The 25,743-nt window shown below is 38.8% G+C and overlaps 1 pseudogene; it reads left to right on the top strand.

Moving 5' to 3' along the window:
• The window catches only part of LOC133069869 (nuclear receptor coactivator 4-like), a 61,855-nt pseudogene extending 39,172 nt beyond the window's left edge, over positions 1 to 22,683 (top strand).
• The last annotated feature ends 3,060 nt before the right edge of the window (positions 22,684 to 25,743 follow it).

The raw sequence follows: 25,743 nt of genomic DNA, 5'->3' as shown, positions 1-25,743 counted from the left end.
GATGGACATGGGTTTGGGTGGACTCCGGGAGTTGGTGATGGACAGGGAGGCCTGGCGTGCTGCAGTTCATGGGGTCACAAAGAGTCGGACACAACTGAGCGACTGAACTAAACTAATAAGATCCTGGAGAGGGCTGAGGTCATTCACTAAATACTGTTCCATATTGGTCTTTTTAGAAACCAGCATTTAACGCTGGTCTTTTCTTTCTTTTTTCCCCATAACACTTTTCTTCAGTTCTATGAAAGGATATGTGCTTGCAACTTTCCTTTCAGCTGCTTTAAGTTTTAATTATCTTTATATCGCCTAAATTTCTCTGCTAATACTGAAACAATTGCAGCCCACTATCCTTGTCAGCTTCCTTAAGGAACAAAGGAACTTTAAATATTCAGGGGCCTGCATTCTTGTCTTCACCTGTTAGGATTTTCTTTTATCCTCTTAGATCCTTTTTTATGGTGTACAGTCATTTGCTTCCTTGGGCTTAAGGCTTATTACAGACTCATTTGTAACTAGAGTATAGATAATGACAGATATTCCAAGAGGTTGGGAGCAACAGAGCTACATTTATAGAATATTGGCAGGGTTCACTTGGGAGAAGTGGTGGAGCTATATATCAGAGTTTAAGAAATCAAATTAAAGGGCCATTCAGTAGTGGTAGAACAAATGCACAATTCAAAAGTAAAAGAGAATACAAAATATTTATACAGCACCTGTAAGAAAGGAGAAATTGATATGATTTTGAAATCATTATAAAACAAAATATGTCAGATTATTTTTTCATACAATGTTTACAAAATGTGTTACTGAAAAAATTCATTGTAAACACAGAGAAACACATTGTAAGCAGAGAGAAAGCCTGCACTCAGCAATGAAGACGGTGTGGTCAAAAATTATTTAATTAAATTTTGAAAAAGAGATTGTAAATTCAATATAGGCACAATTGTACTTGTGTTACATAATAAGACACAATTTTTCAACAATGTTGAACAGAATAGCTAGTTGCTATTAAGGGAGTAAAAAAATTCCTCTAAACAAGCCACATAAAGATAATTCCAATAGTTTGGCCACTGGATTGGAATAGCCAACTCATTAGAAGAGACCCCGATGCTGGGAAAGACTGCAGGAGGAGAAGGGGACAACAGAGGATGAGATAGTTGGACAGCATCACTCACTCAATGGACATGAGATGGAGCAAATGCCGGAAGATAGTGAAAGACAGGAAAGCCTGGCCTGCTACAGTCCATGGGGTCCGAAAGAGTCAGACATGACTTAGCAAATGAACAACAACAAAAAATAATGCCTATGTTAAGTTGGAATTGACAATCTAATATGAAATTATTTCAGGGAACTAGATTCGTAGAAAGTTTTTATCTGCAAAATGAGATTACAGGATCAACACAAATTGGTTTTGTTGAATCCTTTTGTAGACTGTTTTCTGATGTTTTTCTATGAGTTCTTGAAAACATTTTGCATTTCTACAAATTTGCAGTACACATCGAAGACAATGTCACTGATATATTTGCATAAATCAATATAAAGGGAATGATTCTGCCATAAAGAATATAAGAAACAAAGTTCCTGATATTTACATTGATGAGTTTTAACAATTGTATTAAAAATAGCATCACAACTTTAAATGGAGTACTATAAAAACTCTGATTTTGCAAAGCGTTTTGAATATATAAACATGCAACATGGTACAATATCCTCTCTTAATGATTTTAACATTAAGCCAGAAGCACCAGACCAAAAAAAGACCAGAATTTTAAATCCTCTAACAGTTCAAAACTATTCCAACTTCACATATTTGCTAAGTGTTTTAGATGCAAAATAAACTATCATATCCTAAACAAGGAAAAAAGGAATAATCACTGAAAGCAAATTCAATATTCACTGTGGAAGTTAAAGTGTTAGTTCTCAGTCGTGTTCGACTCTTTGCAATCCCATGGACTGTAATCCATCACACTCCTCTGCCCATGGGATTCTCCAGGCAAAACTACTGGAGTAGGTAGCCATTCCCTTCTCCAGGGGCTCCTCCTGACCCAGGGACTGAACCTAGGTCTCCTGCATTGCAGGCAGATTCTTCACCATCTGAGCCACCTATATCACTATGGCCTGGGAGGAAATCTCTAGGACCAGAACTCAGATTATCTACAGTTGTTTTCAACAACTTCATTAACTGACAATAAGGCCTCAGAATATCACCTGAATCTCAAATTCCTTCCCTCTGTCAATTGTAGGCATTCTGCCCACCTATATCACAGGGGTAAAGTGAAAACAGAATAAGAAAACAGGTATGAATGTGATTTAAAGATGCTAACACCAGAAGCAATGAAGACAGTGAGTCTGCCTTGCCTTGGCCTCAGCCACTGCTCATGGGTCTCACTTTGTACCCCTTTACCCCTTGGCCTCTGGACTCCACACACCTGCCACCTTCTCTCAGTTACTCCCCACCCCCGTCTTAGGTCATTCCCAGCGGTCTCTTTCCCCATGACGTTCTTTCACCTATAACACACTTCACCCCTGTGCCCTACCCACGTGTCCCACCCTCTCTGCAAACCTCTATACCCCACTGTCCTTCAGATCTTGGCTCAAACACTGTTTCCTCAAGGGAACACTCTTAGACCACCCTTTGAAATTAAATCAAGGTCTCTCATACATTCTTAAGGCATCATTAACCTTCCTTCAGAGCACCTGTCTCCCACAATCAATCAGATAAATTAACAGGTGAATCACATAGCCTCTTCAAGAGAAGTTACACCATTTGAAGACTTAAGACAGCCTCTCCTAACCAAAACTCCTTTTCTCCCCTGCACCAAAAAAAAAAAAGAAGAAGACAATTATTTTTAACTTTCTGGACATACATAATATATTATTCTGAAAGCCAAAACTCATTTCTAACAATTTCGGAATACACGATGAGTAAACAAATAGAAATAAGTAGAAGTGATTAATGAAAAGTTATTTTCAGCTAATAAAATGGAATTTATACTTTGAAAAAACCTTTTTCTGAGACTTTCATGTGCTCAGAAAAACTAGAAAAAGACTTACCAAGTATTATGTAGATAAAGATATACAATTATGTTAGTGTTTTTCACTGGGGCATAAGTTATATTAAATATTGTCCTTGTAGTGCTTGAAAATTACTATCTGGTAGTTTTTAATTCTTCCTTTATAGTCTTTATATTATTGAGATTTTACCCAAAATAATACAAAAATAAATTTCAGTGTAACTACTGATTTTAAAATTATAAATTCTGAATTTAAGATTTGAATAGTGATAACGTAGTAGTTAAATTTCAATCAGGACTTCCCTGGTCACACAGTGGATAAGAATCCACCTGCCAATGCAGGGGACATGGGTCCAATCCCTGGTCTGGGAAGAACTCACATACTACAGAGTAACCAAGCCTATGTGCCACAGCTACTGAAGCCTGCATGCTTAAAGCCTGTGCTCTGAAAATAAATTTAAAAAAAAAATTCAGTGTTTTCATCTTTATAAGTAGAATTAATTTTATGAGAATTGTATTTTAATGGAATGAAATAGTATTGCATTCAGTGTTGATCTTTTTCTTCTAGAAGTTTCTCAGTTCACATAGAAATATTGCAAATGCAGAAGCCAGGGCCACACAGAGCTTGGGAGATCTTTATCAGCTGGAGTGTGTCAGAAATAAGACATTCATTTTAACAGAGGTAAACCAAGTTGACTTTAGAGAAGCCTTTCTAGTAAACAGAGCCAGAAACCTTTGAATTCAAGCATCCCCAAGATAACTTTGAGACTACACATTTTAAAAGGCAATGTTTTCTTAATTAAATTCCAAGGAAGTAGTTATTTCATCTGATTTCATGACCATGTTCTAATTACTATACTGATGTTTCCAGGCAGCCATTATCCCAGGTTATAGCTCCCTAAGGACTCATATCAAGCACCTGAATGACCCCTCATTATCCAAGGAGCTAAGAAGTAATAATTTTCCTTAGATGGAGTTAGTTTCACTTGGAAGTGAGGATTTTCTATTTCTTTTTGTCTGGTCCAGGTATAAATGATAGTTCGTATAGTCTCAACTTTCAGGGTTTGCCAGCCACAAAGACTGCAGATTTATCGTTCAATCTTTATGCTTTGGTTTTATTGTTATTATACAGTTTTTCTGTTTAAGTGAAGGGCAAAATTATTTTCTTTGAGGAGCTAGGGAATTAAAGTATTAACATTCCAAGGAAAAGATTTTAATTTCTGATTGATGTTTATAAGATTGATCAATCTTACCAGCAGAATGCATTGCTGGTAGAAATATAAATTGTTGTAGCTTTCCTGGAATGCAGTAAATAATTAATCTATTAAAATATCTGGAATGTTATATCACTTCTGGGGCATTATCCCATACATAAAAGCACTACAACAAAAGATCCATGTAAAGGGGAGCTTATATCAGCTACATGTTTACAGTGTAAAACAAACAAACAAATAACAAAAACCTAGAAACAAAAAATAAATGTCCACAGCCAAGTAAATAGTTTGAATAAGTGTGAGTTCATCGCTTATTATACTATATAGCTATTTAAAAAAGTCAGATGTCCTCAAATTCCAGCAAAATGATGAACCTGTCAGCAAAAAACAAGAAGTGCTAAAAGCAAGGAGAATGCTGAAAACCACGGCAGTGCACACATTTGCCAGCAGTGAAGCACCCAGGGGAAATATTGGAGCTGGCAATGCCTAGAGGTTTAGGGTTTAACATCCCCACAGAACAGAACAGGCCACAGGTCTACATGAGGAAGGGATTAGAACTCAGCACTCTGTAGATAGCTGGACCCTGAAAGGGCTGTGAGTCCAGTGCAAACTCTCCATTTAATCAGCTCACTCAGCCAGGGAAATGACAGAAGAGTTTTGATAGAGGTCTTCAGCACCCTGTCCTTGTCTCTCAATGTGGACAGCAAGTACCTAAGTATCCAATAAAAGGTAATCACTTGAGGAAATTTTGTGGGGTTTTTTGGCTTTGTGCATATAGACAAGGCAAAGGAACTGCTGGAGAGAACGTCTCTCAGAAGTCATCTAACCAGTGACAGCCGACATGTGGGTATGTAAACATCTCACCATTTTCCCTCCTTTGCGGAGGTAACTCTGAGGTAGGTGCTACATTATCTCTCGCAGAATTGTTCTCTAGTTAACCACAGTGGTATCCTCATCCTACATGCTAAAAGTGAGAATGTGGGAACTGAAAACAAAAGTACTGTCTCATTTACAATTGTCAATCTTTGTTGGTTTTCTTTCCCTCTTTGTCTCACTTTGGCAAGTCTCCTACTGCTGTTATCTGGGATAACGGCCCAAATAAACTACTTGCATTTGAATCCTTACCTTGGGGTCTCCTTCAGGAGAAACCCAGACTAAGACAGGTTGGGTCTGTCTTAGATATGAAAGGAAAAAACAATTCTCCTGTGAGAACTGCATTCCACTGATTTAGAGTTCGATTTTACTATGCACAAGAGGTACCAAAAAAAATATCAAGTCACAAAGTTATTTTGAAAATGGGGAAAAGAAAGAAACACATCTACAGCACCTGAAAAAAGCAAATTCAAAACCATTCCAGAAAATTGTTTCCCTAAAACTTGCCATATTTACTCTCTTCAAGGGGAGAACATTTTGGGAACTTAAAAATGAGTTCATAATACAGTGTTATTAAAACATACAAATAACCTACTATGAATGAGTCCAAAACAAAGTAAGCAGCGATTCTTGCTCTCCAAAACATGATGTAACAACAACTTGATGATAAAATACCTTTTAAATTATTAGTCATTTTTAAAATCACAGAAACAAGGGACTTTGCTTCTAGTTTGGTGGTTAAGACTCCATGCTTACAATGCAGGGGGCATGGGTTCGATGCCTCATCATGGAACTAGGATTCCACATGCTGTCTGGAGCAGCCAAAAATTTTTTTAATTTTTTAATTACAATAAAAAATAAAATTACAGAAAAGAAATACATAAGGATGATGATAGCTAAACTAATAACTTGGGTCTTGTTCACTATTATTTTTTTGCTACACAAAGAAACTGGTTTTCTCACAGTAACAAATGCATACATCATCACTCTTTTCAACATGGTACTAGAAATTTTAGCCAGTGCAATGAAGCAAGAAATAAAAGACACATTGGAAAGAAGAAATGCAACTGTATTTGCAGACAACATGATTGTCTATGCAGACAATCTCAAGTAATCTACAAAAAGACCTCTAGGACTAATAAGTGAGTTCAGCAAGTTGAAGATACAAGAAACATACACACAAAAAAGAATGAATTGCTAAGTTAGACACAGAAAGACAAATATCATATCACTTGTATGTGGAATCCAAAAAAGGGCACAAATGAACTTATTTGCAAAACAGAAGTAAAGTCACAAATGTAGAAAACAAACCTATGATTACCAGGGGATAAGGAGAGGAGGGATCACTGGGAGACTGGGATTGACATATACACCCTACTATGTATAAAAGAGATAACTAATAAGAACCTACTGTAAATAGAGGGAACTCTACTCAATACTCTATATTGAGAAATATAGTAGAAAATATATTTTCTCCTCAATACAGGAGAAAAAGTCTTAAAAAAGTGGATATACATATACATGTATCTGATTCACTTTGCTATATATCTGAAAATAACATAACATTGTAAATCAACTATACTCCAATAAAAATTTCAAAAATAAAATCAATTAAAATCAATTGCTTTTCTATATATTAAAAATGAACATGTGGAAACTGAAAATTAAGAACACAATACCATCTACTATGCTGCAGTCCATGGGGTTGCAAAGAGTCGGACATGACTGAGCGACTGAACTGAACTGAACCATCTACTATTGATCCAAAATAGTCTTCCCTGGTAGCTCGGCTGGGAAAGAACCCACCTGCAATGCAGGAGACCCAGATTCAATCCCTGGGTTGGAAAGATCCACTGGAGAAGGGATAGGCTACCCACTTCAGTATTCCTGGGCTTCCCTGGTGGCTCAGATAGTAAAGAACCCGCCTGCAATGAGGGAGACCTGGGTTCGATCCCTGGGTTGGGAAAATCCCCTGGAAAAGGGAAAGGCTACCCACTCTAGTATTCTGGCCTGGAGAATCCCATGGCCTGTATAGTCCATGGGGTCGCAAAGAGTAGGACATGACTGAGCAACTTTCACTTTCTATTGACCCCAAAAAATAAAATGCTTATGTATAAACCTAACAAAACATGTATAGTACACAAAAAGCTGATGAAAAAATATCAAAGTAGACCAAAATAAACAGTGAGACATATTAGGTCCATAACTCAATATAAAGTTGCCAATTCTCTCCAAACTGCTCAGCTTTAATGCAATTTCATCAAAATTTTGGCAGAATTCATTTGCCAAATAATCTAGATGAGTAAGTTTTAAAATTTAAATGGAAATGAGCTAGCCTTAGCTAAAACAATCTTGAAGGGAAAAAAGAGTAGGAGGTAACACTCTAACTAATATTAAGTTTTGCTATATAGCGACAGTAACCAAGAATGTGTGGCATCAGCAGAGACACATAGGTCAAAAGAACAGAATACAGAACCCAGAAACAGACCCATACAAATATGCTTAATGGCTCTTTGAAAAAAGAGCAAAAGCAATTCAACAGAAAGAGGATAACCTATTCAAAAACTGGTGCTGGAGAAATCAGACTTTCAGAGGCATAAATGAATTAAATAAATCACAGCCTGACTCTCATACCTCATATAAAAATTAACTCAAAATGGATTATGGACTTAGATGTAAAACAGAAAACAGTGGAACATTTGGGAAAAACTGAAAGGGAAAATTTGGGGGCCTAGAGAAAGGTAAAGAGTTCATCTTCTGGTCAACCACTTGTAAAAGAATGAAACTAGAACACTTTCTAACACCATACACAAAAATAAACTCAAAATGGATTAAAGATCTAAATGTAAGACCAGAAACTATAAAACTCCTAGAGGAGAACATGGGCAAAACTCTCTCCAACATAAATCACAGCATGATCCTCTATGACCCAACTCCCAGAATATTGGAAATAAAAGCAAAAATAAACAAATGGGACCTAATGAAACTGAAAAGCTTTTGCACAACAAAGGAAACTATAAGCAAGGTGAAAAGACAGCCTTCAGAAAGGGAGAAAATAATAGCTAATGAAGAAACAGACAAAGGATTAATCTCAAAAATATACAAGCAACTCCTGAAGCTCAATTCCAGAAAAATAAATGACCCAGTCAAAAAATGGGCCAAAGATCTAAACAGACATTTCTCCAAAGAAGACATATAGATGGCTAACAAACACATGAAAAGATGCTCAACATCACTCATTATCAGAGAAATGCAAATCAAAACCTCAGTGAGGTACAATTACACGCCAGTCAGAATGACTGCTATGCAAAAGTCTACAAGCAATAAATGCTGGAGAGGGTGTGGAGAATAGGGAACCCTCTTACACTGTTGGTGGGAATGCAAACTAGTACAGCCACTATGGAGAACAGTGTGGAGATTCCTTAAAAAACTGGAAATAGAACTGCCATATGACCCAGCAATCCCAACCTGGGCATACACACCGAGAAAACCAGATCTGAAAGAGACACGTGCACCCCAGTGTTCATCACAGCACTGTTTATAATTGCCAGGACATGGAAGCAACCTAGATGCCCATCAACAGACAAATGGATAAGAAAGCTGTGGTACATATACACAATAGAATATTCAGTTCAGTTCAGTTGCTCAGTCATGTCCAACTCTTTGCAACCCCATGAATTGCAGCACACCAGGCCTCCCTGTTCATCACAAACTCCTGGAGTTTGCTCAAACTCAAGCCTATCGAGTCAGTGATGCCATCCAGCCATCTCATCCTCTGTCATCCCCTTCTCCTCCTGCCCCCAATCCCTCCCAGCATGAGGGTCTTTTCCAACAAGTCAACTCTTCGGATGAGGTGGCCAAAGTATAGGAGTTTCAGCTTCAGCATCAGTCCTTCCAATGAACACCCAGGACTGATCTCCTTTAGGATGGACTGGTTGGATCTCCTTGCAGTCCAAGGGACTCTCAAGAGTCTTCTCCAACACCACAGTTCAAAAGCATCAATTCTTCAGCACTCAGCTTTCTTTATAGTCCAACTCTCACATCCATACATGACCACTGGAAAAACCATAGCCTTGACCAGATGGACCTTTGCTGGCAAAGTAATGTCTCTGCTTTTTAATATGCTGTCTAGGTTGGTCATAACTTTCCTTCCAAGGAGTAAGTGTCTTTTAATTTTGGCTGCAGTCACCATCTGCAGGGATTTTGGAGCCCAGAAAAATAAAGTCTGAAATTGTTTCCACTGTCTCCCCATCTATTTCCCATGAGGTGATGGGACCAGATACCATGACCTTAGTTTTCTGAATGTTAAGCTTTAAACCAACTTTTTCACTCTCCTCTTTCACTTTCATCAAGAGGCTTTTTAGTTAGTCTTCACTTTCTGCCATAAGGGTGGTCTCATCTGCATATCTGAGGTTATTGATATTTCTCCTGGCAATCTTGATTCCAGCTTGTGCTTCTTCCAGACCAGCGTTTCTCATGATGTACTCTGCATATAAGTTAAATAAGCAGTCTGACAATATACAGCCTTGACGTACTCCTTTTCCTGTTTGGAACCAGTCTGTTGTTCCATGTCCAGTTCTAACTGTTGCTTATATTACTCAGCCATTAAAAAGAATGCATTTGAATCAGTTCTAATGAGATGGATGAAACTGGAGCCCATTATACAGAGTGAAGGAAGCCAGAAAGATAAACACCAATACCGTATACTAACGCATATATATGGAACTTAGAAAAATGGTAACAATAACCCTATATGCAAGACAGAAAAAGAGACACAGGTGTATAGAACAGACTTTTGGACTCTATGGGAGAAGGCGAGGGTGGGATGATCTGAGAGAACAGCATTGAAACTTGTATATTATCAAATGTGAAACAGATCGCCAGTCCAGGTTGGATGCATGAGACGAGTGCTCGGGGCTGATGCACTGGGATGACCCAGAGGGATGGGATGGGGAGGGAGGTGGGAGGGGGATTCAGGATGGGGAACACATGTAAATCCATGGCTGATTCATGTCAATGTATGGCAAAAACCACTACAATATTGTAAAGTAATTAGCTTCCAACTAATAAAAATAAATGGAAAAAAAAAAAAAAAGAGTTCATCTTGACAACATATATAGGATCCATAAAAGGAAACTGATGAATTTCACCTCATCAAAATTTAAAATGTTTGCTCTGCAGAGACCCTGTGAAGAGAATTAAAAGGCACAGACTAATAAAAAGTATTTATTTGTAAGCCATTTATCCAACAAAGGACTTCTATCCAGAGTGTTTATACACAAAACAAAACAATTCAACCACACACATAAAAAACCCAATTAAAAACTGGGCAAAGGATATGAGCAGGTATCTCAGCAAAATGGATACATGGATAGCAAATAAGTTCATACAAATACGTTCAACATCTTCTGTCATTAGAAAAATGCAAATTAAAATCTCAGAGTTATCACTACATTATCAGAATAGCCAAAACTTAAACAATGACAACACCAAATGGTGGCATGGGGAAGCTGAATCACTCACACATTGCTGACAGGAAGGTAAAATGGCACAGCCACTCTGGAAAGCAGTTAGGCAGTTTTATATAAAACTAAACATGCAACTATTATACACCCATTCCCTCCCAGCCCCTTTCCATTGCAGAGGGAGGGTAGGGCCGAGTGCTCATAATTAAACTGAGTTAATGGTTTGTTTTTAGGCAGCCATTTGAATTTCCTTGCATGTGGGTAGTTAAACAATAGCTGCTACTGTTGTTAAGTCACTTCAGTCGTGTTCAACTCTGCGTGGCCCCATAGATGGCAGTCCACCAGGCTCCACTGTCCCTGGGATTCTCCACGCAAGAATACTGGAATGGGCTGCCATTTCCTTCTCCGATGCATGAAAGTGAAAAGTGAAAGTGAAGTCGCTCAGTCGCATCTGACTCTTTGCAACCCCATGGACTGCAGCACGTCAGGCTTCCCTGTCCATCACCAACTCCTGGAGCTTGCTCAAACTCATGTCCATTGAGTCAGTGATGCCATCCAACCATCTCATCCTCTGTCACCCCTTCTCCTCCCACCTTCAATCTTTCCCAGCATCAGGGTCTTTTCCAGTGAGTCGTTTCTTCACATCAGGTAGACAAAGTATTGGAGTTTCAGCTTCAACATCAGTCCTTGCAGTGAATATTCAAGACTGATTTCCTTTAGGATGGACTGGTTGGATCTCCTTGCAGTCCAAGAGACTCAAGAGTTTTCTCCAACAGTTCATTCAGTCGCTCAGTCGTGTCTGACTCTTTGCGATCCCATGAATCACAGCACGCCAGGCCTCCCTGTCCATCACCAACTCCCAGAGCCCACAGTTCAAAAGCATCAGTTCTTTGGCACTCAGCTTTCTTTATAGTCTAACTCTCGCATCCATCCATGACTACTGGAAAAACCAAAGATTTAACTAGACGAACCTTTGTTGGCAAAGTAATGTCTCTGCTTTTTAATATGCTGTCTAGGTTTGTCACAGCTTCTTCCAAGGAGCAAGTGTCTTTTAATTTCATGGCTTCAGTCACCACCTGCAGTGATTTTGGATCCCAAAAAAATAGTCTTTTGCTGTTTCCATTGTTTCCCTATCCAAATTAATGTGCCATATTTCTGAGACATTCCAGTGATCTTTCAGAGACACAGACCGGAACTGCAGAAGCTGCCAACTGGCCTCACTCTTTGTATATCTTGTATATCAACACTTAATCCACTACTCTTTCATGCTTACAACAATACTATAGGTAAGTACTTTACAGATGAGGAAACTGAGGCTTAAAAAGATTAAGCAATTTGCCCAAGGTCAGAGAGCTAAAATCTAAAAGCAAAAATGTTAACACACAATCATCTGGCCCTCAAGCCAATGTTCTCAGTTATTCTCTAAAACTAAACATCAAATCAGAACTTTATAACCTTTCTGATCACATAAGATCAGAGCTCAGATTCCAGAGTGAAACCAAGTAGAATTACTCCTTAGTGGTACTGAGGAGTGTTTGGTTTGTGACCATTAATGATTTCCTGATTCCTATACCACCTTCTGACTTCAGCAATTTGTGTTACCTCTCCAGGCTTCAGTTTGCTCACCTATTAAATTTTAAATTAATATCTTCTCAAAAAAAAAGACATTTCTGCAGATTAAGAGAGATAATGCATTTAAATTGCCTTAGAAAAATGTGACGCTTCCAACCTCCCATCACTGCCACCATTGTTGCCAAAACGTGTCCACTGATAGAGAAATGTGAGACAATAAATCAATTCTAAATATATAAAAACAAAAATACAAATAATACATATTCCTCCTGGGACTGTTAGAAGGAAAACCAGAATACTCTCTGTGGCTTGCACAACACTGGCTCTTTCTTTCTTGGCCTGTCCCGACTCCCAGAGTCAGAACTTATGCCAGATAGCTTTGAATGTGAGCATCTGTTCGCTCTTCCATCAGTCCCCACAAAGCAGTATATGAGCTTGCTGTTGTCTCAGTTAATCCTGTGAACATGAAGAAAATTCCGAGGAGATTTCACTGGAGTTCCTTTTCTATGCACGGAAGCACCTGCCCTTCTGTCACAGCTCTACCATCTGGCAATAAATGCTCTCATGAATCTGTGTACATTGTTTTAACAAATATGGCCCCATCTTTTCACACAAGGAATAATCTGGCAAATTCTGATTCCAAACAGGAGCACTAATGAACATGGGGTTTAGGGAATATAAAGTTTGCAATGACCCATCAAAGCAGACTGTGAGCTCTGGCCCTGCAACAATCCTGCAGAACACTGATTAACACAGAGAAATAAATTGTCATCCACATAGTGACTGCCAAGGATGACAGTGAGCAGATCTTTTTCCTTAATCATTCAGACATGGTCATCTGGTTTCTCACTGCTTCTTGACGAACCCAAACTCAAGGTCCCCACATCTTTCCCTCCCAGTTTATTTCCAGACTGTCTGTACCTTCCCAGCCCTCATTACGTGACAGCTCTAGCTATGCCCTTGGAGAAATATTGCCAGCTGATAACCAGAGGGTTTTTTGTGTTTTTTTTTTTTTAAACTACAGTGTTGTGCCCATATCAAGCCTATCTCGGATTCTATATAGAAAGCCAATTTAAAAGTTTATAACCAATGGAAATTTTTAAAACTCAGCATTGCCCATCTCATTAACTGGCATTATTTTATATACATTTATATACACTCACTCAGGACCAGGTACAGAATATTATTCCATGAAGTTTAAAGTAATGAACAAATACATCAGACCTAAGTTCATTCACTGGCTAATGCTCACTAGAAGTAAACATTAAAGACGTGTTTTTAGACACTTTAATTATAAATCTGACAGTAATAATTTCTGACTCATTAAAATTTTTTGTTCTTTTAAATTAATTTATTTTTTAATTGAGGGATAATTGTTTCACACAATTTTGCTGTTTTCTGTCAAACCTCAACATGAATCAGCCATAGGTATACATGTATCCCCACACTCTAAAGCTTCCCTCCCATCTCCCTCCCCATCCCACTCCTCTAGGTTGATCCAGAGCCCCTGTCTGAGTTCCCTGAGACATACAGCAAATTCCCACTGGCTATCTATATATTTAATTGAAACATCAATGAAGATTAAATTATACTTTTGGTGGTTTAGAAACTAAACAATATAGCTGGAATGTGCCAGTTTGCAGATGATTAATTCATATTAGACACAGATAGTCACTATATTGCCTTGAATATATATTTTTCACTCAGAAATAAAAATGAGCACATTGATCATGATTTAACAATTTGTAAGGTTCAGGTTTAATTTTCTGCCTTCCCTCAAGTAAGTCAAAACTCACTTTTAATCATTTTTAACAATTCTTAGTTATTAATAATTATTTTAACTAGAAGATTTTGATGTTTTATAAGAGTTCTTAATCTATACAAAATATAGCATTTAGGTTTAGAATATGTTGGTGGTTGAAACCACTCAGGAATTCAATATACAGGCTACTTTATTACCTTTGGAAAATGAAGAATAATTATCAGTTTTCTAAACAGACTTTCATTTATCTAATCTTCTTTGAGCATCTATACTTGCCAGCTACTGCTCTGGGCTGTACTGATTCTGACTGAAGAACAAGACTCTGTCTTTAGGAAGTTGACACTCTACTGAGTAGGATAAGGAAAGACAATGATTACAAGCATAATTTACCTAGATTTTCATTCACAATGGTTATTTCCTTCTCTTTATATTATTCATATTCTTTGCTCTTGTTTCGAAAACTGAAATGGCATTACAATCCAAAAATCGTAACAGCATACCAATGAATAAAAATAGATTTTGGCTGAATTTTCTCTGAATAGGAAGTGACTTCTAGTTTGAGAGAATACTGTGTTTCATTTTGCTGAATATGGTGACTAATGTTCAGTTTCTTAATTTGAACATTAATAACAATGGCCAAACTTGATTCATATCTAATTCAGCCATATGACATGAACAATCTAGTTTTGTCTGTATGGCATTTAATCATGTGCAACTATTTTAAATAGATAGGCATTAAAATAAAAAAATTACTCTGCTATAAAACATGTTTATATGAGAATAACAAATTTTGTGTCAATTCATTGCAGTCTGACATTTGTTCTGACTGATTATCCAGTCAAGAGTAATTTGTTCCTTGAATAGCTAGGTTTAACTTAGCTTTCTTGTTTCGAAAATATCACCATCTAATTCAATGTTTACCTATGTTCAGTCACATAAATAGAAACTGTTATAAGCCCCATATAATAAAAAACCCATATCATACCTTTACAACCCTTACCTGATGTCTTCAATGGAAAAAGATTTGCTTAAATACCCACACATAAGGAAAAATAAAATAATAGGTGACAGGAATCCTGCAATATGAATTCATAGTTCATTTACCCGTGGTCTTCCCTTTTACTCAGTCTTATTTACCCATGAAAATCTGTTTTTATGTCATCCACTATATCTCTCAAGTTTTAAAACAATAGATCCCACTATCAATTAAAAATCAAGGTGATGATGTTTGATTCAAATAATTCTGCAACTATGCATTTTATAAAAAAAAAAACTTCTTGGCAGAAAACAGGAAGCACCACTCTAAAACAGCACAATTTAAAACTAAAGGTTTTTTCCAAAACTGAACCAGGAAGAAAAAGAAAATTTGAACAGACCAATCATAAGCTCAGAAATCAAAACTGTAATCAAAAATCTTCCCACAAACAAAAGCCCAAAACCAGGTGGCTTCATAGGTGAATTCCACCAAAAATTTAGAGAAGAGCTAAAACTTATTATATTCAAACTCTTCCAGAAAATTCCAGAGGGAAAAAAACTCCCAAACTACTACGAGGCCTCCATCACCCTTATACCAAAACCAGACAAAGATGCCACAAAAAAAGAAAAATACAGGCCAATATTACAGATGAACATAGATGCAAAAATCCTCAACAAAATTCTAGCAAACAGAATCCAGGAACATATTAAAAAGATCATATCATAACCAAATGGGCTTTATTCTAGGGATGCAAGGGTGTATATTGTCACCCTGCTTATTTAACTTATATGCAAAGTACATTATGCAAAATGCCAGGCTGGATGAAGCACAAGCTGGAATCAAGATTTCCAGGAGAAATACGAATAACCTCAGATATGCAGATGACACCACCCTAATGGCAGAAAGCAAAGAGGAATTGAAGAGGCTCTTGATAAAGGTGAAAAAGGAGAGTGAAAAACCTGGTTTAAAATTCAATATTCAAAAAACGAAAATCATGGCATCTGGTTCCATCATTTCATGGCAAATAGATGGGGGAAAAAAATGGAAATAGTGACAATTTTCTTGGCTCCAAAATCACGGCAAATGGTGACTACAGCCATGAAATTAAAAGACACCTGCTCCTTGGTAGAAAAGCTATGACCAACCTAGACAGCACATTAAAAAGCAAAAACATTACTTTGCCAACAAAGGTCCATCTAGTCAAAGCTATGGTTTTTCCAGTAGTCATGAATGGATGTGAGCGCTAGACCATAAAGAAAGCTGAGTGCCAAAGAAATGATGCTTTTAAATTGTGGTATCGGAGAAGACTCTTGAGAGTCCCTCAGACCGCAAGGGGATCAAACCAGTCAATCCTAAAGGAAATCAGTCCTGAATACTGATCAGAAGGACTGATGTTGAAGCTGAAGCTCCAATAGTTTGGCTGCCTGATGCAAAGAACTGATTTCTTAGAAAAGACCTTGATGATGGGAAAAACTGAAGGCAGGAGAAGGGGACTACAGAGAATGAGATGGTTGGATGGCATCACCGACTCGATGGACATGAATTTGAACAAGCTCTGGGAGTTGGTGATGGACAGAGAAGCCTGGCATGCTGCAGTCCATGGGGTTGCAAAGAGTCGGACACAGCCGAGCAACTGAATGGAAGGATTCTTCAATATTTGCAAATAAATCAATGTGATACACCATATTAACAAACTGAAAACCACTAGTTTTTAAAAATGATAAAAACCATATGATTACTTCAATAGTTGCAGAGAAAGCCTTTGATGAAATTCAGCATCTATTTATGATAAAAACTCTCCAGAAAGTAGGCATAGAGGGAATATACCTCAACATAATAAAAAGCCATTCATGACAATAAACCCCACCAAAGAGCTGCCAGAACTTACACAGGACTGGGAAATAGGCTCTTGGAGGGCACAAACAGAATGTTGTGCACAAGGGCCCAGGAGAAAGGAGCAGTGACCCCACAAGAGACTGACCCAGACTTGCCTGTGAGTGTCCAGGAGTCTCCAGCAGAGGTGTGCGTTGGTGGTGGCCTGCTGCAGGGATGGGGGCACTGAGTGTAGCAATACATGCATGGGATCTTCTGAAGGAGGTCACCTTATCTTCATTACCTCCACCATAGTTTGACCCATGGTAAATAGCAGGGAGTGGGCACAGTCCCACTCATCAACAGAAAATTGGACTAAAGATTTACTGAACATAGCCTCGCCCATCAGAAAAAGACCCAGTTCCCTCCTCTGTGTCTCTCCCATCAGGAAGCTTCCAAAAGCCTCTTATCCTTCTCCATCAGAGGGCAGACAGACTGAAAAGCACAATCACAGAAACCTAACCAATCTAATCACATGGACCATGGCATTGTCTAACTCAGTGAAACTATGAACCATGCCATGTAGGGCCACCCAAGACAGATGGGTCATGATGGGGAGTTCTGACAAAATGTGATCCACTAGAGAAGGGAATGGCAAACCATTTCAGTATTCTTGCCTTGAGAACCCCATGAACAGTATGAAAAGGCAGAAAGACAGGACACTGAAAGATGAACTCCCGAGGTCAGTAGGTACCCAATATCCTACTGGAGACCAGTGGAGAAATAACTACAGAAAGAGTGAAGAGACAGACCCAAAGCAAAAACACCACCCAGTTGTGGATGTGACTGGTGATGGAAGCAAAGTCCGATGCTGTAATGAGCAATGTTATGTAGGAACCTGGAATATAAGGCCCAGGAATCAAGGCAAATTGGAAGTGGTCAAACAGGAGATGGCAAGAGTGAATGTCAACATTTTAGGAATCAGCAAACTAAAATGGACTGGAGTGGGTGAATTTAACTCAGATGACCATTATATCTACTAATGTGGGCAAGAATCCTTTAGAAGAAATGGAGTAGCCATCATGGTCAACAAGAGTCCAAAATACAGTACTTGGATGCAATCTCAAAAACAACAAAATGATCTCTGTTCATTTCCAAGGCAAACCATTCAATATTACGGTAATCCAAGTCTATGCCCCGACCAGCAATGCTGGAGAAGCTGAAATTGAACAGTACTATGAAGACCTACAACACCTTTTAGAACTAACACCCAAAAAAGATATCCTTTTCATTATAAGGGAATGGAATGCAAAAGTAGGAAGTCAAGAAACACCTGGAGTAACAAGCAAATTTGTCCTTGGAGTACAGAATGAACCAGGACAAAGGCTAATAGAGTTTTGCCAAGAGAACACACTACACTGGTCATAGGAAACACTCTCTTCCAACAACACAAGAGAAGACTCTACACATGGAGATCACCAGATGGTCAACACCAAAATCAGATTGATTATATTCTTTGCAGTCAAAGATGGAGAAGCTCTATAGAGTCAGCAAAAACAAGACCGGGAGCTGACTGTGGCTCAGATCATGAACTCCTTATTGCCAAATTCAGACTTAAATTGAAGAAAGTAGGGAAAATGACTAGACCATTCAGGTATGACCTAAATCAAATCCCTTACAATTAGACAGTGAAAGTGAGAAATAGATTTAAGGGACTAGATCTGATAGACAGAGTGCCTGATGAACTGTGGACGGAGGTTCGTGACATTGTACAGGAGGCAGGGATCAAGATCATCCGCAAGAATAAGAAATGCAAAAAAAAAAAAAGTAAAATGACTGTCTGAGGAGTGCTTACAAATAGCTGTGAAAAGAAGAGAAGTGAAAAGCAAAGGAGAAAAGGAAAGATACACCCATTTGAATGCAGAGTGTCAAAGAATAGCAAGGAGAGATAAGACAGGCTTCCTCAGGGATCAGTGCAAAAATACAGACAAAAAAAAAAAAAAACAGAATGGGAAAGACTAGAGATCTCTTCAAGAAAATGAGAGATACCAAGGGAACCCATGCAAAGATGGGCTCAATAAAGGACAGAAATGGTATAGACCTAACAGAAGCAGAAGAACTACACAAAGAACATCTTCACAACCCAGATAATTATGATGGTGCAATCACTCACCTAGAGTCAGACATCCTGGAATGTGAAGTCAAGTGGGCCTTAGGAAGCATCACTACAAACAAAGCTAGTGGAGGTGATGGAATTCCAGTTGAGCTATTTCAAATCCTAAAAGATGATGCTGTTACAGTGTTGAACTCAATACGCCAGCAAATTTGGAAAACTCAGCAGTGGCCACAGGACTAGAAAAGGTCAGTTTTCATTCCAATCCCAAACACAGGCAATGCCAAAGAATGCTCAAACTACCACACAATTGCACTCATCTCACACATTAAAGTAACGCTCAAAATTCTCCAAGCCAGGCTTCAACAATACATGAACTGTGAACTTCCAGATGTTCAATCTGTTTTTAGAAAAGGCAGAGGAACCACAGATCAAATTGCTAACATCTTCTGGATCATCAAAAAAGCAAGAGAGTTCCAGAAAAACATCTACTTCTGCTTTATTGACTATGCCAAAGCCTTCGAGACTCTGTGGATCACAATCAACTGTGGAAAATTCCGAAAGAGATGGGAATACCAGACCACCTGACCTGCCTTTTTAGAAACCTGTATGCAGGTCAGGAAGCTACAGTTAGACATGGAACAACAGACTGGCTCCAAATAGGAAAAGGGGTATGTCAAGGCTGTATACTGTCACCCTGCTTATTCAACTTATATGCACAGTACATCATGCAAAACCTGGGCTGGATGAAGCACAAGATGGAATAAAGATGGCCGGGAGAAATACCAATAACCTCAGATACGCAGATGGCACCACCCTTATGGCAGAAAGTGAAGAAGAACTAAAGAGCCTCTTGATGAAAGTGAAAGAAGAGAGTGAAAAAGTTGGCTTAAAGCTCAACATTCAGAAAACTAAGATCATGACATCTGGTCCCATCACTTCATGGCAAATAGATGGGGAAACTGTGGAAACAGTGACAGACTTTAATTTGGGGGCTCCAAAATCCCTGCAGATGGTGACTGCAGCCATGAAATTAAAAGACTCTTGCTCCTTGGAAGGAAAGTTATGACCAAACTAGACAGCATATTAAAAAACAGAGACATTATTTTGCCAACAAAGGTCCATCTAGTCAAGGCTATGGCTTTTCCAGTAGTCATGTATGTATGTGAGAGTTGGACTATAAAGAAAGCTGAGTGCTGAAGAATTGATGCTTTTGAACTGTGGTGTTGGAGAAGACTCTTGAGAGTCCCTTGGATGGCAAGGAGATCCAATCAGTCCATCCTATAGGAAATCTGTCCTGAATATTCACTGCAAGGACTGATGTTAAAGCTGAAACTCCAATACTTTGGCCACCTGATGTAAAGAAATGACTCATCTTAAAAGACACTGTTGCTGGGAAAGATTGAAGGTAGGAGGAGAAGGGGATGACAAGAGGATGAGATGGTTGGATGGCATCACCAACTCAATGGACATGAGTCTGGGTAAACTCCAGGAGATGGTGATGGACAGGGAGGCCTGACATTTTGTAGTCCATGGGGTCGCAAAGCATCAGACATGACTGAGCAACTGAACTGAACTGATATATGACAAACCCCCAGCAAACATTATCCTCAATGGAAAAAAATTGAAAATATTTCGTCCAAAATCAGGGACAAGACAAGCGTGCCCACTTTCAGCACTACTATTAAGCATAGTTTGGAAGTGCTAGCCATAGCAATAAGGGAAGAATTAAAAGGAATTCAGATTGGAAAAGAAAAATGCAAAACTCTCACTGTTTTAGATGATATGATTCTCTACACAGAAAACCCTAGGGTACTGCCAGATGTGCTGGTGGGGCAGGGCGCGCTCTGTGAGCCCTGGGACTTTTTTTACCCGGGGCTGGATAAAGCAGCGTCCTGCTTGCTGGGCAGCTCACTCATGGGGACCTAGCTTGAGAGGAGGAACAAGGTGAAGAAGACCAGGGTAGCTGCTCTCTGGACCAGAGAACAGCCAGAGAGGACCAGAGGACCAGCACTCACAGGACCAGAGTGGCTGCTCCACTAACAGAAAACCCCTTTTTAGGTGCTGTGATGCATGGAAGGACTTGGAGCTTGCAATTGGAGTTCTCCCAGCTGAGTAGCAAATTAAAGATAACTTGCGAGAGGTCAAAGCCCAGATTCACTGCTGAATAAGTCACCACCTGGAATGTCTTCAAAGCTGTGAGGTGTGGTTGTATGAACAAGTAGATCTCATCTATCAACTTAAAGAGAAGATGCTCCAGCAGCAGACCCAGTAGCTCTACTGGTTACTGGGCCAGTTCAATTGTCTTATTCATCAACTGGAGCACACCCAAAACAAAGACCTAGCCAATCAAGTCTCAACATGCCTGGACAGGCTGGGCAGTCTGACCCTCAAACCTAAAGATTCAAGTGCCCTACTCTGAAGCCGATATAACTTCCCCATGCCAGGCAATCACCACGTTTGGGTCTCTCAAAACCATTCAAATTCCTGAGCACCTGATGGCTCATGCTAGTTCATCAAATATTGGGTCCTTCTTAGAGAAGAGAGGCATATCCCATTGCCAGAGCAGAAGTCAGCATCCAGCACCACAGCTGTCCCTCTCAGTGAATGGCTCCTTGGAAGCAAACCTGCCATTGGTCACCAGGCTCCTTACCTACCTAGCACCAATCTCCAGGACTGGCTCAACCAAAAGCAGACCTTGGAGAACAGTCAGACATCTGCTAGAGCCTGCAGTTTCTTGAATAATGTCTGGGGCAACCTAAAGGGTTTGGAAAACTGACTCCACAAGAGTCAGCAACAAAAAGTTTCTGAAAAACCAAGTTACCAAAAAGTCTTAACAGCTATACCACTACCAGTTCTTACTCCACTGAAATTGAAAGGTTAGCTATCTAGAGCCTCTTGATCAAGATGAGATGGATCTTTCTGGTTGGTTGGTAACTCCCCTAGGAATCCCATAAGCTTGAGAAGCCTGGGAACAGCAGCTGTGAAACCTCCAGTGAGAAGTTTAAGCTCTTGTTCCAGGTGTTCCCGGAGTCCTACAATGTGAATGATTGGCTTGTCAAGTCTGATTCCTGTACCAGTTGTCAGGGTAACCAGCCCAAAGGTGTGGAGATTGAGAACCTGGGCAATCTGAAATGCCTAAACGACCACTGGGAGGCCAAGAAACCCTTGTCCACTCCCAGCCTGACTACTGAGGATTCACTTGTCCAGAACCACCAAGACCCATATAAAGTGGAAGTGGTCTGCAAAGCCAATGAGCCCTATACAAGTTTTGCAGAGTGCATGTGTGATGAAAATTGTGAGAAGGAAGCTCTGTGTAAATGGCTTCTGAAGAAAGAAGGAAAGGATAAAAATGGTATGCCTGTGGAACCAAAACCTGAACCTGAGAAACATAAAGATTCCCTGAACATGTGGCTCTCCCCATCTAGAAGAGAGGCAGCAGAACAAACTAAGGCACCAAAGGCAATGGCTTCTAGAATTGCTGATTCCTTCCAAGTCATCAGGAACAGTCCCTTGTCAGAGTGGCTCATGACCCCCTCACACAAAGAAGGATATCCCAACAAGGAAGTGCCTCTTATAGAGGACAGGGGTGGCAAACAAAAGCTTACAAGCCCCTTGGCCACTGCCTGGTGTCCCTTTAACACAGCTGACTGGGTCTTGCCAGGAAAGATGACAGGAAATTTTAGCCCATTATCCTCAGGAGAAGACAAGTGGCTACTCTGAAAGAAGGCCAAGGAAGTATTGCTTAATTCACCCCTACAGGAGGAACACAACTTTCCCCTAGACCGTTACGGCCTCCCAACAGTCTGTGATCTCTTTGCCTGTATGCAGCATAAAGTTGATTTTTTTTTTTTAAAGCGATTGTATCGAGCCCCTCTACAGATGTGAAGGAATCAAGCACTAGTCAAGCAAATTTTCTACAGATTATCACAAATCCATGAGCTGAATGACTGCGGCTTGTGAAATCATTGTTTTTGGGTCTGATGTAGTTCCTTTCCTGCCCAATTTCAAACTAAAGAGAAATTAGTCATCAAATTATGAGTTACTGTGTAAAGGAAAATGGCTATTTCTTGATGCTTAGGTGATTCGGTTCCTTCTTACAGAAGTATTAATTCACCCCTACACTAGAAATGCATCTTAGTGGGTAGGTCTTTTTCATAAGTCTCCATGGCTCCTTAGATTGGGTTGTTATTAGAAGTACATTAAAACACTGCAGTTTTAAAAAATGAAATAGTTTGATAATCAAAGTGTATTGATGTATTCTAAAGCAGTAAAATTACCCAACCTTTTGATTGCCAGTCTTTGGATGCTTCCCTTATCATGCGTTTTCTTCCATTAATGGTGAATTCTTCTGTTTAATTAAGATACTATTGTATTTTACACAATTAACCTTGCCAATATAGTGGTTTTTCCTTACCAAAACATGTATTGAAAGTCTTGGCAATTTTTGACACTTATCACAAAACATTTCAGCTTAGGTTCAGATTCTACATTATTTTTTTTCTTTTGAAAGAAACTCAGCTTTTGCAGTTCTGTCTTTATTCCCTTCTCTAAATGTTATTATGAAAAAAGACAGCTCTTTCAAAAGGGCTCCATATTGCTTGAAGACTATATTCAGGGTAGTTCTATCCTCTTTCAAAATACTCTGAAGAACTACAGGCAGAAGAGCCCCAGTGCCGACTAATCAAAAAGCAAAGTATGTTGGAAATGTAGTACCTGAACTATTCACTATCCTAAGTGTTATTGGTGCATCCGGTGTAAATGGAAGCTGAACTTGACACCTGGTGCTTTTAACTAGGCATAAATTAACCATCCGCTCATTGCAAGCGTAGCATACCTATACCTTGAAAAGTATAATGCAGTGACATTTTAGTGAATGGGAAGTTTTGAACACTTGTGCCTTGGGGTGTTAATTGAAGCGATGTTTCCTTAGTATCCTTAAAGTTATGTCCATGCTTTAAAAAGTTTCTCTGTAGGAGAGAGATGGTATTTATACCATGTTTTAAAATTCACTAAGATGAGACATCTTAGCTGCTTTCCACTTTTAAACTATTCAGCCACTCAACTTGCCTATGTTATTGGAAATATCTTTAAAGTTTGTGATGTGGTAATCTAGAAAGCCATTTTGAGGAAACTTCAGTCTCAGTGTCATTGCCATATAGCTTCACTGGAGTTCTTGACCACAGCTGAAAGGAGCCTATTATTTTTCAGTTCTTCCAGACACCATTTAGAACTTTAAAGGTGGTTGGTAAAAACTTAAGGAGCTTTTCCATTATCTTAGGTTGCAGGAAACTTTGTAATTGAAGTTTAACACATTTTGTATCCCTAAATTAACATTAATCACTATGCTAATGAGTATGTAAAACATTCTTTTGCATTTGATGCATTTTGTACCTCCCTCCATTCATTAAAAGCATAAGAGCCAAAAAAAAAGAAAGAAAACCCTAAAGATGCCACCAGAAAACTACTAGATGAATATAGTAAAGTTGCAGAAGATAAAATTAACACACAGAAATCCCTTGCACTCATATGAAAAATGAAAAATCAAATTCAAATTCAAATCAAATTCAAATGGAAAATCAGAAAATTAAGGAAATAATCCCATTCACCATTGAAATAAAAAAAATAAAATACTTAGGAATAAATTTACCTGAAGAAACAAAAGACTTGTATACAGAAAACTATAAAACACTGATGAAAGAAACCAAAGATGACACAGATAGATGGAGAAATATACCATGTTCTTGGATTGGTACAATCAGTATAGTGAAAATGAGTGTACTACCAAAGCAATCTATAGATTCAATGCCATCTCTATCAAACTACCACCAGTATTTTTCAAAGAACTAGAACAAATAATTTCACAATTTGTAAGGAAACACAAAAGACCCTGAATAGCCAAAGCAACCTTGAGAAAGAAGAATGGAACTGGAGGAATCAACCTGCCTGACTTCAGACTGTACTACAAACTACAGTAATCAAGACAGCATAGTACTGGCACAAAGACAGAAATGTATATCAATGAAACAAAATAGAAAGTCCAGAGATAAATCCACATACCTCTGGACACCTTATCTTTGACAAAGGAGGCAAGTATATACAATGGAGAAAAGATAGTCTCTTCAACAAGTGGTGCTGGGAAAACTGATCAACTACATGCAAAATAATGAAACTAGAACACTTTCTAACATCAGACACAAAAATAAACTCAAAATGGATTAGAAACCTAAATGGAAGATGTTTCCTAGAGGAAAACATAGGCAGAACACTCTGACATAAATCACAGCAAGAATCTCTATGACCCACCTAACAGTAATGGAAATAAAAACAAAAATAAACAAATGGGACCTAATTAAACTTAAAATCACAGCGAAGGAATTTTGCACAATGAAGTAAACTATAAGCAAAGTGAAAAGAGAGCCCTCAGAATGGGAGAAAATAACAAATAAACAACTGACAAAGAATTAATCTCCAAAATACACAAGCAGTTCATGCAGCTCAATACCAAAAAAATGAACAACCCAATCAAAAGTGGGCAAAAGAGCTAAACAAACATTTCTCAAAAAAAGACATATACATGGATAATAAACACATGAATTGATACTCAGCATCACTCAATATTAGAGAAATGCACATCAAAACCACAATGAGGCATCAACAAAAAGTTTACAAGCAATAAATACTGAGAGGGTGTAGAGAAAAGGGAACCCTGTTACACTGTTGCTGGGAATGCAAACTCGTACAGCCACTATGGAGAACAGTGTGGAGATTCCTTAAAAAACTGGGAATAGAACTGCCATGTGATCCAGCAATCCCACTGCTGGACGTATACCCTGAGGAAACCAGAATTGAAAGAGACACATGTACCCCAATGTTCATTGCAGCACTATTTACAACAGCTAGGACATGGAAGCAATTTAAATATCCATCAACAGGTGAATGGATAAG

Source organism: Dama dama, chromosome 15 (genome assembly GCF_033118175.1).
Source record: "Dama dama isolate Ldn47 chromosome 15, ASM3311817v1, whole genome shotgun sequence".
Lineage (NCBI taxonomy): Eukaryota > Metazoa > Chordata > Mammalia > Artiodactyla > Cervidae > Dama > Dama dama.
The sequence above is the reverse complement of the archived record's forward strand: the minus strand, read 5'-3'. Positions and strand labels throughout refer to the sequence as shown.